The 16,980-nt window shown below is 34.2% G+C and overlaps 1 protein-coding gene across 1 annotated transcript in view; it reads right to left on the reverse strand.

Annotated features, from left to right (window-relative positions):
• The window catches only part of LOC115620602, a 62,210-nt gene that overhangs the window by 39,899 nt on the left and 5,331 nt on the right, over positions 1 to 16,980 (reverse strand). The gene's annotated exons all lie outside the window — the stretch shown is intronic.

Genomic DNA, 16,980 nt, shown 5'->3' on the forward strand with positions numbered 1-16,980 from the left:
GAGCCAGCGGAACTTTAATTCTATATTATCATGGAATTATGGGGGTGGCTTGTCATCATAGGTTCTTCTAATCGTTGTCGCACTGAAGAAAAGGCGAATAACTGCAGTACCACCACAGATTTGGAAAATTTCTATAGCTTCGTTCAAGGGCGTACGCGTACAAAAGGGGGGCCAAAAAATTAAAATTTTGATTAAATAATGCACGATGCATTTAAAAAATAATTTATGCATATGATCAATGAAAAAACTACAACAAATCCAACTCAGTTGAGGCAAAATTTTTTTTGGGAGAGCCTTCAACCCTTCTCCCCCCCTCATGCGTACGCCATTGGCTTCGTTGGTATTAGCGTCCTGATTAACCTTAATGTGCATGATCGTAAAAGACAAAACCGACTGCCAGTAAAGAAAGCTCCGCTGATTTGAAAAACATAACAAAATAGTAACAGAAGAAAAAAAAATTTGAACTTTGAAACTGAATTAAAATTGAATTAAAATTGAATTAAAACTGAATTAAAACCGAATTAAAACTTAAATAAATATGTATTCATGTCTGCATCACCAATATTGCTTATATTTTTTGCACACAAATTCAGCCAAACTTTGTAAGTAGTAAGTATTAAAACAAGAAAGGAATGCTAAAGTCGAGCAGGCTCAACTCTTAAATACCCTGTACCACCCCTCAAAAAAGTAATTAAATTAATTTAATTAAATTAATTAATTAATTTAATTTAATTAATTAACTAAATTAATTTAATTAATTAACTAAATTAAATATAAAATATTCCATGCATGCATAGATACATTTACATTTACATCAGAATCGTGCCTTATGCGTGTTTGTGTACTTGTACATATGTATGTATGTGTGCATTGGGCCTGGTTATATGGCTATAACTTTTCCGATCATTCTATCATAATGAAACTTGGTATACGGATATATAATTACTAACCTAATGTGACTACCAAATTTTAGTTCAAAATTCCAAGAATTACGGGAGTTATAGAAAATCGTTAATAGGGGGGGGGGAGTGGGGGGGTGGATCAGAAAAAATGAACAAACTCGTCCTTTCTCGGTCTCAGGAGAATCTGTATACCAAGTTTGGCTATTCTCGCTCTTATACTTTCGGAGATCCTTGCGTTCATACAGACAGACAGACGGACATGGCTATATCGACTCGGCTTGTCATGCTGATCAAGAATATATATACTTTGTGGCCAAGCCTCCTTCTGTGTGTTCCATGTGCACTCGCACAAAACCAATATACCCTTGTACCCTTTGGGTACAGGGTATAAAAAAGTAGTTGTGAAAAGTTCATCTAGGCTCTGAAAATTATTTGCTTATAAAACAAAATGCTTTCTGAAACGGTTTCCAGAAACAACGTGACCGTAAAAATGCTAAACAAAGTCTATAATCTTTGACAAATATTTGATTTTGTTAGTCAGCATTTTTGTGAAGCAAACACAACTCGAGTCTTGATTTCAGAATTGGAATTGAATTTGTGTTATTCACAGCCGGTTTTAAATTTGTGAGACACCCCCCAAGGATCAATCAGAAAACATGTCTTGCTAAGACAATTTCTCATTCAAGAACGGAAACGTTAGGTAAAGTTCAAGGTTCAGGCACTTCTTTAACTTCAAAAGAACCGCCTGCATTACCCAAATTTTACACATCATGAGAATAGTACTTAAAGCCGAATGGTCATTTGTTTGCTTGACTAGACACTGACGTTACTTTAATAAGCTCGAAAAGGTTCGGCTATCGCACATGCTGGGCATTTGTTAGTCTTTGCAGAAGGCAAACAAAACAAGAAAGGAATGCTAAAGTCGAGCAGGCTCAACTCTTAAATACCCTGTACCACCCCACAAAAAAGTAATTTAATTAATTAATTAATTTAATTTAATTAATTAACTAAATTAATTTAATTAATTAACTAAATATTAACTAATTAAATATAAAATATTCCATGCATGCATACATACATTTACATTTACATCAGAATCGTGCCTTATGCGTGTTTGTGTACTTGTACATATGTATGTATGTGTGCATTGGGCCTGGTTATATGGCTATAACTTTCTTTTTGATCATTCTATCATAATGAAACTTAGTATACGGATATATAATTACTAACCTAATGTGACTACCAAATTTAAGTTTAAAATTCCAAGAATTATGGGAGTTATAGAAAATTGGTAATAGGGGGGGAGTGGGGGGTTGGATCAGAAAAAATGAACAAACTTGTCCTTTCTCGGTCTCAGGAGAATCTGTATACCAAGTTTGGTTATTCTAGCTCTTATACTTTCGGAGATCCTTGCGTTCATACAGACAGACAGACGGACAGACAGACGGACAGACAGACGGACAGACGGTCAGACGGACAGACGGACAGACGGACATGGCTATATCGACTCGGCTTGTCATGCTGATCAAGAATATATATACTTTGTGGGGTCTACCAAGCCTCCTTCTGTGTGTTCCATGTGCACTCGCACAAAACTAATATACCCTTGTACCCTTTGGGTACAGGGTATAAAAATCACCAAAAAGAAAAGGAAAAGGTTGTGATGCGAACTATACTCGTAGTATAGTATGTGCTGAGTATAATGCCATGCCATGATATGATTTATAATAATAACTTCGGTACATTGACAGTCAAGTTGATGTAGCAACCAGGCAGCAGCCAACGAGATACGAGAAAGCATGGCATCGAATACCTAAAGGTATGCATCAGGAGCAGCATGCGTAGGCGCAAGGCGATGAGGTGCGTGGGTGTGTTTGGGGGTCCAGTGGGGACCAAGCAGGAAGGTGGGAACGCAATAAAAGGAAACCCAACATTGTCGTACATTTTGCTTAGATTGTTATCAAATACTAAAATGCCATGAATAAAATACGTAAATAAACATACATACATGCTGCTTCAGATCTGTATGCATACTTACATGTACAGATATATGTATGTATATGTATGTACGAGTATATGGGCTATAGTGATTTACAGATGTCGTGCAGTCTCGACTTGAGTCGAGTCGAGTCGAGTCGACTCGAGCCAGACGTGAGGAGAGCCGGTGCCGAAAGAAAAGAAAAGCACACCTAATAAAAATGGTACTTAGGCTGTAAAGGCTGGGAGTGTGGGTGCCTGTCGAGGGTCATGGACGGCTCGGCACGCTGGGGGGAGATGTGAGAGGTTGCAGATAGGCATAAGGACCAATCGCTTCAATTTTGCTGAAAGCAAAGCAAATATACGCATTCTTGTTGTTGTTGTTTTTGTTGTTGTTGTTTTTGTTGTTGTTGTTGCCGCCTGTTACACGTGTAGCGTATAACGATTGCAACGTCAAACGTTTTGTAAGGATAAGAAAAAAGCAACAACAGCACCAATACAAAAGCATAAAAATAACAAAGGCAACACAATAGACTTGAAGAGTTTGGATGACACTTTGAGTTATTTTGTTGATGCTGTAAAAACACAAAGTGAAGCAGATATGGCAGATGGTAGATTTATTGAGGGAGTCCCCAACCATGCCATGGAATGAAAGTAAAAAGGTGAAAAGTGTTTGTCCAAAGCGCACTCTGTTTGACATAGTATACAGAAGCCAGCAGCAACCCAACGGCGACAGCAAATGAAAAGCCCAGCGGGAACTTTAAAAATGAACTTGCCAAAAATCAGCCATTCAAGAACACTCTGACAGCACAAACAGTTGAAATCGTTCAGAGCAAGAAAGAGAAAAGCCCAAAAGTTACTCATTTCGTGAAAAGCGAAACGAAAAGTTTGTTGGAAAATACAAAACGGACAAAGCAGAATGCTGAAAATATAAACAATACCTACAAACTTAGTACTTTTCAACGCGAAATATGTAATTTATTTAAAAATATACTAAATCAACAAATACACATAAAAACTAAACTGAATAGCAATTAGACAGCATGAAAGACTGCCTAAAATTCGAAAACAAAATTTTTAATAGAGAAATTAAATCCACTCAGAGCTGAAAGGAAGTAAAAATATAAACAATACTTACAAACTTTTTTTAACGAAAAATATGCACTTTATTTGGAATTATTCAAAGTCAAGAAATACACATGAATACTAAACTGAAGAGCAATTAGAAAATAGTAACAGCGTGAAAGACTTCATATTATTCTAAAAAAATAAAATTAAAATAGAATAATTAAATTTACTTAGAGTTGAAAGTAAAATATAAACAATACGTACAAACTTTTTTTAACGAAAAATATGCACTTTATTTGGAATTATTCAAAGTCAAGAAATACACATGAATACTAAACTGAAGAGCAATTAGAAAATAGTAACAGCGTGAAAGACTGCATAATATTCTAAAAAAAATTAAAATAGAATAATTAAATTTACTTAGAGTTGAAAGTAAAATATAAACAATACGTACAAACTTTTTTTAACGAAAAATATGCACTTTATTTGGAATTATTCAAAATCAACAAATACACATGAGTGCTAAACTGAAGAGAAATTAGAAATAAGTAGCAGCGTGAAAGACTGCATAAAATTTAAAATAAAATATATATATAAGAGAAAAAATAAATCAACTTAGTGTTAAAAGAAAGTAAAAGTTTTTAATCTAACTAAAATAACTAAGTATTACTGTTTCTTTTTTTAAATTGCAAGTTATTTTTACCCGTACCCGTAGGGTAAAAAGGGTATATTAGGTTTGTTGTGAGTTTATTTTATTTTTGGAATTTTCCCCCCCTTCCCCCGCTACAGGATTTCGTCAATACCGTCCACATTTCAAAAGTTACTTTAACCAAACTTTGCACACATAATTCGTACATAATAGTTTTGTGGAATTGGTAGCCGTTTTTTAGAATCAGAAGAGTGGAACATGTTGCAAATATAGTGAAGAATGCAAAGAACATGCAGAACCATTTGACCCATTTATATGAATAAACTAATATTACTTAAAATCAAAATGTAGCTAAAGTTTTAAATTTTGTTTTAAAATATGCGAGCTCTGTTGACATTGTGTTTTTAAGAGTTGACTATCATGTTTGATTGTTTTTGGTAGCTAATAAGAGAATATAGAGCTCTTATGCACTTTCTCTCCTCTACTAACTAATTAATAATTAAACAAAATAGAAGAAGACGCGCGAAATCGATGCTGCAGTTGTAAGCTCATTGACCGATTGGATGTAATTTGAAGCAAAAGTGCAGGATCATGTACTAATTAGGTGTGCAAGTTGAATTTATGTAGGTTTGTAACTGTTGGCAGTATTGGCGAATAGTATCCAATAAATAAAATGCTGCCTCGTAATTATGAGAGTCTTCATAACAAGTTAATCCAGACGGATATGCGTACGAACGGAAATGTCTAGATTGATTTCTCTAGTTTATTTGTTTTTATATACTTAAATACTTTATGAGGTCGGAGATACCTCATGCTGCCTGTTACATACTTTGCACAAACCTAATACTATAGTAAAGTGTATAAGAAGGAGGATAAATAAACCTAAATATTCGAATAGTAGTAAGCTATAGTAGTAAGCTATATTAACTGACATCAGAAGAGTGCTTACCGCAACACTGATAATATTTCACGTCCATTTCGAATTACTCCCATTTCTCAACAAAATGAATGCACAAAATGCACAACAAAAAGGAGAAGCGAAGCATATTTCTCCTTCTCTGTTATGACAGTGAATTATGGGCATATTGTTAATAATGAACGACGTGACAAGAACTTTTATTGAGACAAGTGTGAAGCAGAAAAAACTTTTCACTGATTAACTTCATGCCGTTCAGTTTAATGTGTACTCATTAAATTGTATACGAAAACTTGGTCTATTGGTGAACGACAGCTTTAGCACCGCTGAAAACCTTTATTACTAAGTACAATCAATTAATTAAATCAACTGTGGTTTTGGCGGAGTGGCGTACGTTGATGGAATTGCGAATTTGAAAGACATTTATTATGACGCATAAATGAAAACTGTAAGTATAAACACATTTATCTTATCATTAAATCGACCAAGGTTTTCCAGCAGCTTTTCTCTGATTTATTATATTACATTTCGCTCTTTATAAATTATGTATTCAACCTTTCAATTAAATACACGTCTCTGTGTTGAAAAAAGAAAACAAGACTTACTGTCGCATGGTAAGGAATATTTTATTGATTAATTCAATGCTTCAATATTTGAGATACATTTTTCCATATGCATATAAATCAAAAAGCACACACACACACACACACACATACTATAGGTGCGTATATATGTGTGTGTGTGTGTATTGTATATAAGTATCAGAATGTACACATATTCGCTTAAATTTGAATTGGCAATACATGCCATACATATGTACATATATATTTTCATACATACTACTATATAGAATGTTTGTATGTTTATGTATAAAAGTCGAGCACATGTCAAAATTAAATAAGGCTTGCTGCTTAGTATTGCCCTGCCGCCTGCCCTAACCACCATTGATTCCCCCTCTTCCCCCTCTTCCCCCTGCAGGCAACCATAGATGGTGTTTGGTTTAGCATTGGCTTTTATTTGAATTTGGTGTGCGTGCGGCTGTCACTTGTCTGTTACATTCGCCATGTAAACAGAACCGCAGGCAATTTCGGCAATTTGCGTCAACAGGCAACACGGAAGACAGCCGCATGCCTAGCTCTTCCATGTACCCCCTCCCTAGCGCCCTACCTCCCTACCACCCTCCTAATCCTACAACTTTCACGTTGCTTGTCTGCTTATGTGTGTGAAGTCACTGCATCCAAAGGTATTTACTTTGTGTCTACGCAAAAAAAAAAAAAGAAGAGAAAATACATAAAGAAATAAAGAAAATATTACAAAATACTCAGCAAACAAACACACATACAGACACACACACAAAATACGAAAATGCGAGCAATGAAAAATTTGCTATACCAATTTGCACCGGCCGACAATGCCAAAGCTGGTGCCTCTACCCTCTACCCTCTACCTGGGCCCCATCAAGACCAACAGTACCAGCTCACAGTAATTTTATATTATGTAGCAACAATATATAAATATTTGTGCAAGGTAAGCAGAATTTTTATATTTGTTAGCGGGCTCGCTCTACGCTCTGTCGCCATTGCCAATGCCATTGCTTTTGCTTTTGACGTTGCCGTAGCCGTTGCCGTTGCCATTGCCATGGCGTATACGTAACGTATGAAAGAAAAACCTTAAAATCGGTGGCGTAAGCATCTGCATGCACCACTAAAATAAATCAAGAAATAACATTTACACGTTCGTTTTATGTTGTATTTGCCACGTAACAATAAAAGCAGCAGCAGCAGCAGACGCTTGTACGCCTCACGCCCATACTTGCACATCGAATACATCCAAACACCCATACGCCCACACACCCATACCCATATGCCCATACGCCCACATAGACCAATTTTCCAACATCAGCTTCTTCTTCTTCTTCTTCTTCTTCTTGTGTGACGATGACGATGGTGATGGCAATGGCAATGGGAATGGCGATGGTGATGGCGATGGCGACGTAAGTTGGGAAACGGCAGAAAGCCAAACCAAGACAACGCCACAAAGGAATTATTTACTACGTGATACACTGAAGTCATTCCGTATAAATGTGCGCTGTGCTTGCTGGCAATGCTCGAGTGCAGAAGGGAGTATTAATACATAAAGAAAGCATTTCTCGCCATAAGCACAAAGGGGCCACCGCAGCGGATCAGCAACAACAAGAACACAGACAGTGTCCAAAGGAATGCAGAGCATTACGCAAACGACCCAACGATGTGGCCTGCCAGCTGGAAAAGCGCAACAATAAAATGCCCAAAATTGCCTATAGAATGTTCGGATGTACGGCCTAATCAGCTGTGCCCCAAAACAACTTTATCGCACCACAATTGTTCAAAGGGTATTATTTTAAATTACTATCTAAAGTGCCTCACAATGCGACCATCTAATTAAGCTACGGTTTTGTCTGCAGGCTTTTCTGAATAACTATAAAACCAATAAGTTAAATGCAACCGCAATGCAGGTTTTTCTGATTTTTATCATACTACAAAACAATGTTTTCCCTTTTAAAAACTGCTCAAAAATTAATTACAAATTTAAATTCACATTTGTCTTTAATGAATAAATGCTTAGCCAGCATTTTTCATTTCAATAAAAAAAACAATTTTATTTTTGAAAAAATTGAACTTTATACGAAACATGAGCACATAATTCATCTGGCAATGCGTAATTATGAAATTTATTATTTGCACATTTTAACGCAAAAGCTTTTAATTATTCATATGGATTTTATTACACTCTCTCTCCTTATTTTTCCCCCACAAATAGCAATCATTAAAACAATTAATTAAGAAGCATCTTATTGATATACTATGTGAGTGAAACATTTATATGACTTTTCTGATTTATTTAAAATAAATATTTTGCAATGCTGGAGGCATTTAATTATACATTAACGCACTGTTCATAGCACCGATACAGGCTTAACCAAATCCAATTCAATGAGTTTAGAGAAACTCAATAGTTGAAAATTGAAAAGGACTTAACATGCATTCCGCAATTTTTTGCATAAAGATTTGCCATATTACAAATAAGTTTGAGAATGGTTTGAGAAACAATAGTTGCTTTCCGATTTGGAAATAGTAATTAATGATTACTGATTTGAAATAGTGAATAGTTAAAAAAGTGTTTATGTTTTCATTGTAAATTCTAGCTATAATCTATCTTATATATATCTATGCATTAAGCTATCTATATTCTATTACTATCTATCTCTCTTCTATCTATCTTTTATAAGTCATCTATCAATCTTGTTTCTATCTATACTCAATTTATCTTCCATCTGTTTTCTATCTATCTTCTATTAATGATATGAAGATTTACAAAAAAAAAAGGAAATGTATCAATATACTTGTATATATCAATATTATATCAATCGTCTATCGTTTCTTTTTATCTTCTGTCAATCTTCATTGTATCTTCTATCTATCTTATAAATATCTTCTATCTATCTTCTATCTATCTTCTATCTATCTTCTATCTATCTTCTATCTATCTTCTATCTATCTTCTATCTATCTTCTATCTATCTTCTATCTATCTTCTATCTATCTTCTATCTATCTTCTATCTATCTTCTATCTATCTTCTATCTATCTTCTATCTATCTTCTATCTATCTTCTATCTATCTTCTATCTATCTTCTATCTATCTTCTATCTATTCTATCTATCTTCTATCTATCTTCTATCTATCTTCTATCTATCTTCTATCTATCTATCTTCTATCTATCTTCTATCTATCTTCTATCTATCTTCTATCTATCTTCTATCTATCTTCTATCTATCTTCTATCTATCTTCTATCTATCTTCTATCTATCTTCTATCTATCTTCTATCTATCTTCTATCTATCTTCTATCTATCTTCTATCTATCTTCTATCTATCTTCTATCTATCTTCTATCTATCTTCTATCTATCTTCTATCTATCTTCTATCTATCTTCTATCTATCTTCTATCTATCTTCTATCTATCTTCTATCTATCTTCTATCTATCTTCTATCTATCTTCTATCTATCTTCTATCTATCTTCTATCTATCTTCTATCTATCTTCTATCTATCTTCTATCTATCTTCTATCTATCTTCTATCTATCTTCTATCTATCTTCTATCTATCTTCTATCTATCTTCTATCTATCTTCTATCTATCTTCTATCTATCTTCTATCTATCTTCTATCTATCTTCTATCTATCTTCTATCTATCTTCTATCTATCTTCTATCTATCTTCTATCTATCTTCTATCTATCTTCTATCTATCTTCTATCTATCTTCTATCTATCTTCTATCTATCTTCTATCTATCTTCTATCTATCTTCTATCTATCTTCTAATCTATCTTCTATCTATCTTCTATCTATCTTCTATCTATCTTCTATCTATCTTCTATCTATCTTCTATCTATCTTCTATCTATCTTCTATCTATCTTCTATCTATCTTCTATCTATCTTCTATCTATCTTCTATCTATCTTCTATCTATCTTCTATCTATCTTCTATCTATCTTCTATCTATCTTCTATCTATCTTCTATCTATCTTCTATCTATCTTCTATCTATCTTCTATCTATCTTCTATCTATCTTCTATCTATCTTCTATCTATCTTCTATCTATCTTCTATCTATCTTCTATCTATCTTCTATCTATCTTCTATCTATCTTCTATCTATCTTCTATCTATCTTCTATCTATCTTCTATCTATCTTCTATCTATCTTCTATCTATCTTCTATCTATCTTCTATCTATCTTCTATCTATCTTCTATCTATCTTCTAATCTATCTTCTATCTATCTTCAATCTATCTTCAATCTATCTTCAATCTATCTTCAATCTATCTTCTATCTATCTTCTATCTATCTTCTATCTATCTTCTATCTATCTTCTATCTATCTTCTATCTATCTTCTATCTATCTTCTATCTATCTTCTATCTATCTTCTATCTATCTTCTATCTATCTTCTATCTATCTTCTATCTATCTTCTATCTATCTTCTATCTATCTTCTATCTATCTTCTATCTATCTTCTATCTATCTTCTATCTATCTTCTATCTATCTTCTATCTATCTTCTATCTATCTTCTATCTATCTTCTATCTATCTTCTATCTATCTTCTATCTATCTTCTATCTATCTTCTATCTATCTTCTATCTATCTTCTATCTATCTTCTATCTATTCTATCTATCTTCTATCTATCTTCTATCTATCTTCTATCTATCTTCAATCTATCTTCAATCTATCTTCAATCTATCTTCAATCTATCTTCAATCTATCTTCTGTCTATCTTCTATCTATCTTCTATCTATCTTCTATCTATCTTCTATCTATCTTCTATCTATCTTCTATCTATCTTCTATCTATCTTCTATCTATCTTCTATCTATCTTCTATCTATCTTCTATCTATCTTCTATCTATCTTCTATCTATCTTCTATCTATCTTCTATCTATCTTCTATCTATCTTCTATCTATCTTCTATCTATCTTCTATCTATCTTCTATCTATCTTCTATCTATCTTCTATCTATCTTCTATCTATCTTCTATCTATCTTCTATCTATCTTCTATCTATCTTCAATCTATCTTCTATCTATCTTCTATCTATCTTCTATCTATCTTCTATCTATCTTCTATATATTTTCTATCTATCCTCTTCCATTTATCGTGTATCTATCTTATATCATTTATATTTATATTCTATCAATCTTCTTCCTATTTTATTTTTATCTTCTATGTATCTATCACATATCTATGTTGTATCTATCTTCTATCAATCTTCGATCCACCTTCTATCTATCTTATATCTAACTTCTATCAATATTTTATCAACATTCTATCTATCTTTCTGTAATTTGAATATTATTTTTTTTTAAAACCCCTCTTTCTAGTAGTAATAGAGTAAATTTCAAAGGTATGAACTTTCGATTAACAAAAATATACTGATATGGTTTGGTTTGTTTTAAAAGGCTATACATACTGGTTTCTTATTTTGGAAAAACCTTTAGAAAATGTCCCTTCCTCGTTGTAGAAATGGCTAAATCAGCGGACCAATAGTCCAGTGAAAGCCCCTATTAAGGCACAAATACAAGCATGTGCACACAATATACAATTAAATAGAGAGAGGTGTTCCGCAGCAACACAAGCCGGGTATGCTAGTTGGCAATAAAAAGACAATGAAGGTACAACTATGGAGTGAGCAGCATATTGAAAACCACGTGGAAGTATTTTAATTTTGTTTTATCTTAATCTATTAAAGTAGCTCTGGAATAAACAGAAAATAAGATTAGAGGCTGGCTTGCATTGCCGTACATCGTCAAAGCCATTACTAGTTAAATGGGTTTCAACACACATACATACTAGTACTATACTATGCACAGGGTTGAGTAATCAGAGCGCACTTAAGCACTTCATCAGCACTTGTCAGTTCTAATTGAGACTAAAACCTGCAAATTGTATGGCAGTAAGCTGGGCGTCCTGCGTTTATCCAATATGTTGTTACTACTCTGCTGCCAATTGGTGTACCTCATACCGACATTGGCCCTGGGTCTACCTCTCAAAAGTTCAAACAATAAACTGACTTGCTACATTTCTACTTCACTTCCGCAACTGCTGTTGATGATGATGCTGTTGCCGTTGAACTAAATAGACAATTTTGCACACAAATCCATTTAATCTAGAGATAAATAACATTGGAGCTTACAACTTCGTCACCCTTCACTCGCCTAATAGTCGGTTAGAAACCCAAAGCTCGGCACTTAACGCACCCGAAAACTCTTACGCAGCGCAAAAACCTAATCATTCTTTAGCTTCAAAGCATAGCGGCGACCCCATCCCCCGTCCCCCACCCCCACCCCTCAACCCCCACCCGCCACGCACAATGGGCGTTTTTCGGGACTATGGTATTGAGGCATGGTTGAGGGCATTTCGTGCTCGTGTTCGTATCGATTTGCAGTGGCAGGCAACGGCAATAAAATCCACTGTGATTAGGTTAAAACTGTTGACTTTTAAACAGGCTTCCTGTTGTTGCCTGCTGATGTTTTGCCTTTTTACAAACCAAAAATGCCAACTCGAAAGCAGCCGGCTGTGTGCTCCACGGAATACCCTAAATGCTTTACGAACAAAAAATGCGTATAAATTATTTTTAATTTAACAAATTACTTAAATTGTTGTTTGAGTAATAAAAGCAGTACATGACAGATTTGCATATTTGATTGATTGAACATGCTTTCAAAACAAAAATAAGTATGAGATTAAAACTTTTTTTGTGCTTTTGTGTGAGCTTCTTATTTTCAGTAGTTTTTGTTATTATTTTCATCTTCTTTTTTGATTTTTAAGAATAATAATATTGATTATAACCAATCCTACCGAAACAAGACTACGCATAAAATATTTAAATAATTAAGTGTGGATATATTATTATTTGTTAGGATATTATTAAAGTTTTCAAATTGCAAGTAAAATTGAAGTATCAAAAATCCTACTGCAGAAATGGCTCCATAAAGATAGTAATACTGTAAAAAGCATATCTATGTCTACATTAATATTTTATTGCGAAAACTTTGTATGTTGGCGCGAGCATCAATTTAGCTCATCAATTAAAGGACTAATTTTGCAAAAAATGGCGCATATATGTTTTATTTAATTTAGGGCTCTGTGGAAACGTTTGTGTGTCACATACTACACTGCAATTCCATAGTTCCTTTTTTACTCTTTGGCGGCGGTACAGTGTATAAAAGGGAAAAGCGAACAAGAGCAAATCAAAGTGGCTGCCTGGATGGCGAATGCCGCTTGGCGGCGGCTGTTTGAATTGAATGGTAGTTGAAAATGGTTAGTGGGTGGGGAGGGGAGTTGGGGGAGGGTTGCCGCCTCTGCCGCCTCCGTCGCATGACTGTGCAAATCGAAAAAAGATAAAAAATACCACAGAGCAGTCAGTGGCTTTGAATCGTGTGACGCTCATTTATTTAATGGTTTAACTTCCAATTTCCAATTGTCAGACGTGCTGCTCCGTCGGCCATTAACTATTGGGACACTGCGTGGGAAGAGGGAGACAACGTGAGAGCCAAATCGATGGAGAGGGAGAGAGAGAGCAAGATAGAACTAACCAAAATTTGCTGATGCGGTATTTGCACGGCTGATAACTCACCGCCAGCGCTAATGAGTATCAAATACTTGGTAATAAAAATGCAAGCAAGCACGCAAACGTGTCCAAATAAGAAATAAAATAAATAAATAAATACAAGTAGAAACGAATAAGTAGAAAATATAACAAATGTCTGAGCCAAATCGCAAAAGTCCTGCTGTGATAAGAAAATCTCAACAAACAAATGGACACATGGCGCACTCACACACTTGGATACACACACAAACACACACACACAAACACACGCAAACACAAACACACACTAAACTTTTCAAATGCAAATCAGATACTAAGCAAACTCAGCAGCAACAAATATGTCATAACGGTACAATATGCACAGCAAAAACATTTATGAGGCAAAGCTTCGGCCTCTGTCCCTATCTCTGTCCCCTGCCTCTGTATCTGCCTCTGCCTCCGCCAACGTCTCTGCCAGCCTGTCGGTGACTTTTACAAAGAATTTTGTATAATATTTTTTTTTTCGTATACATATGTATATACATTTGTGTTTGTGAGTGTGTATGCAAAATACACATGTAGCTACAAGCTGTAGCTCAAACACAGGAAATGTAATTTGCATAAGAATAACACACAAGCTCACACACACACACACACACAAACACACATCCAAGCATATGGCATACATATTGAAGTGTGGCGGCGGTCTATGACTAAGGATGCAGAGGCAGGAGCAGCAGCAGCAGCAGCCAACTGGGTGACTGGCTGGCTGGCTGGCTGGCTGAAGTGTCCTTTAACGAGATTTGCATCTCATCATAATAATGTAAATGACGTATGGGGGTAACATTTTGGCGAGCTATAGAACATGGATTTAACACAACTAGCAAAGGGTTTATTAAAGTGGCGGGGCGTCACATTTCTAGCCACAGCAAAATGTGTTGGTTGGATTTACATTTTTACATTACAATTAGCTTAGTGTGCGTTTTTCTTCTTCTCTTCTCTTCTCTGGTTTTCTCTCTTCTCTGTTCAACCACCCAGCGCAAAATTGAAGCATTCACTGCTTTAGTGGGTCACACTTGCCTGTATATGTGTGTGTGTGTGTTAAAAATATGAAATAAAATTGGCTGCACTGCACTAAACAAAAATAAAAATGCAAACTACAGCACTTGACTTGGCAGCACTCGACATTGACATCGATTACAAATGGTGCGAATATTGCAACTACACACTTGAAATAACACAGTCCTCGAGTTGCATGGCTTTTGGGATTAAAAACACTTTTTAATAAATATGAAAACATTTGAATATATTTTATCATCAGCTTGAGCTCTTTTAAACATATTTTTGGAAATACTTTCGTAAATATACAAGTATGTAACACTTGTCGGTTTAAGTAATTTTATTATTACTTGAAAGGTGATCATCATCTTTGTTGTACAAAGTATTCAATCATTTATTTTGAAGATTTTTTTTCCCTATATTTCCTTTTAAGTATTCACTGCTTATTTGGTGAGAAAATTAAAGTAAATCTTTATTGGCCGTTATTTTACTTTTTAGGAAAGAGCAGTAATTCGGATTGTCGATAACTCATTGACGACCCCCAAAGTCTATGTAATTTGGTTAAAATTAGCGCATATGTATACATACATATTTCGTTAAGAAAGAGGAAAACTTTGTTGCATCTTTTTCCAGTTTAACCACCGGCCGTGTTTATCTTATTTATGTTTAAACTTTCCTACGAAAAAGTAAAATGAAAACGAATGAGTTTCAATCAGATTAGTGATTTATATTAATTTTTCACTCCATAATATAAACAATCTTTTCAAACATGAATATAATCTTATTGGCATACATATTATTGGGCTTATTTTCAAATTTATATAAAATTTTTCGATATAAACCTATAATATACATATTATAATAGAACAAAAACATTTGTATTTAATTTAGCTTTAGTTTTGAAGGAATAATCAACTTTCATTACTGCATGTTGCACATGTGTTGTGTACAGCTAAATTCAATTTATATTACATGGTGTTAGATTTAAAGCTCACCCATATTTATGGCCCTTGGCTAGCTGTATCAGTCGGGCAACTCCCGACTGTATTGACACAACAATTTGTTTTGCAACACTTTCGAAACTTTGTGTTAGTTTTGACGCTCACACACGGAAACAAAAAACTATACATATCTACATACGTATGGGCACACTATATATATATATATACGTATAGTATATCCTCAGTCCATGCCCACCCACATCGTGCAGGCAAAACTTTCTCAAAACTTCTCTTCGAGTCTAACAAATTCAATTTGTCAAGCTTGGCGCGCTCAGCGTGGCTAATCCATTTACAATTTTGAAAGTAAACAAACAAAATCCACGACTTCTCCTCTCAGCCCAACACATTTAAGCTGAGTTTTGAGTTTCAATGATAGCGGAGAGTGCGTTGTCAACTTGGCTTTTTGTACTCCCCACTAAAAATGTAAGAGTATATTGTGTTTGGTGCGAGGTTTTGTAACATCCATAAGCAACAATGGCTTCTCAAATGGACACAGATAATAGCCAAGAAATTTAATCGTTGAAACGAACATTTTGTGTTTTTTTTTAGCTCAGAATTTAGTTTTGAAATTTTAAAATGTTGGCAATTTTTTCTTTTATGGCCAGCCTTTACCTTTATTTAAACACAAACTGCGTTTGGCATAAATAATTAACAAAAAAAAAGTAATAGTTTTTTTATGGTCAGTCTTTACCTTTATTTAAACACAACCGGCATAAATGATTTTTAAAAAAGGAATAGATACAAAATAGTACCAAATTGTTGACAAAATTTGGCTAAAGTCAGAGGGAAACGAACTAAATCACGAAATCACCACAACACTATCAATATGCAATTTCGTTCCCCTTTCTTTATAAATAATCAATATTTTTATAGAAAATCATATAGACAACTAGATTGTATGACAACCATATGATCACAGATCACTATTCGACATGGTCGACAACGTTTCATTGAAAAAGCGCTTTCGTTTCATCATGCTGATCATACTATATGTACATAGTACATATGTACATTTGTATAAGAATAATAGACATCATTATTCTTTCTTCGGGGTGTTACAAACTTTCACAACAAAAGCAAAATACCTTTATACTTTTCAGTAAAGGGTATATTAAATTGCTTACATTAATTAAATACATTACTTAGGCGTCAAACAAGTTATCATTCATTAGAATGTTTGGGTTAAATGACCAAATTATAAACTTTGGCTTTGGCTACAGTCTGCTTGGTAATAGAAGCCATATTATGACTGCTAGAAAAATAATGGAAAAATTTGGTACTTATGTGTA

The sequence above is a fragment of the Scaptodrosophila lebanonensis genome, unplaced genomic scaffold (genome assembly GCF_003285725.1).
Source record: "Scaptodrosophila lebanonensis strain 11010-0011.00,11010-0021.00 unplaced genomic scaffold, SlebRS2 tig00000001-arrow-pilon, whole genome shotgun sequence".
In the NCBI taxonomy this organism is placed as follows: Eukaryota; Metazoa; Arthropoda; class Insecta; order Diptera; family Drosophilidae; genus Scaptodrosophila; species Scaptodrosophila lebanonensis.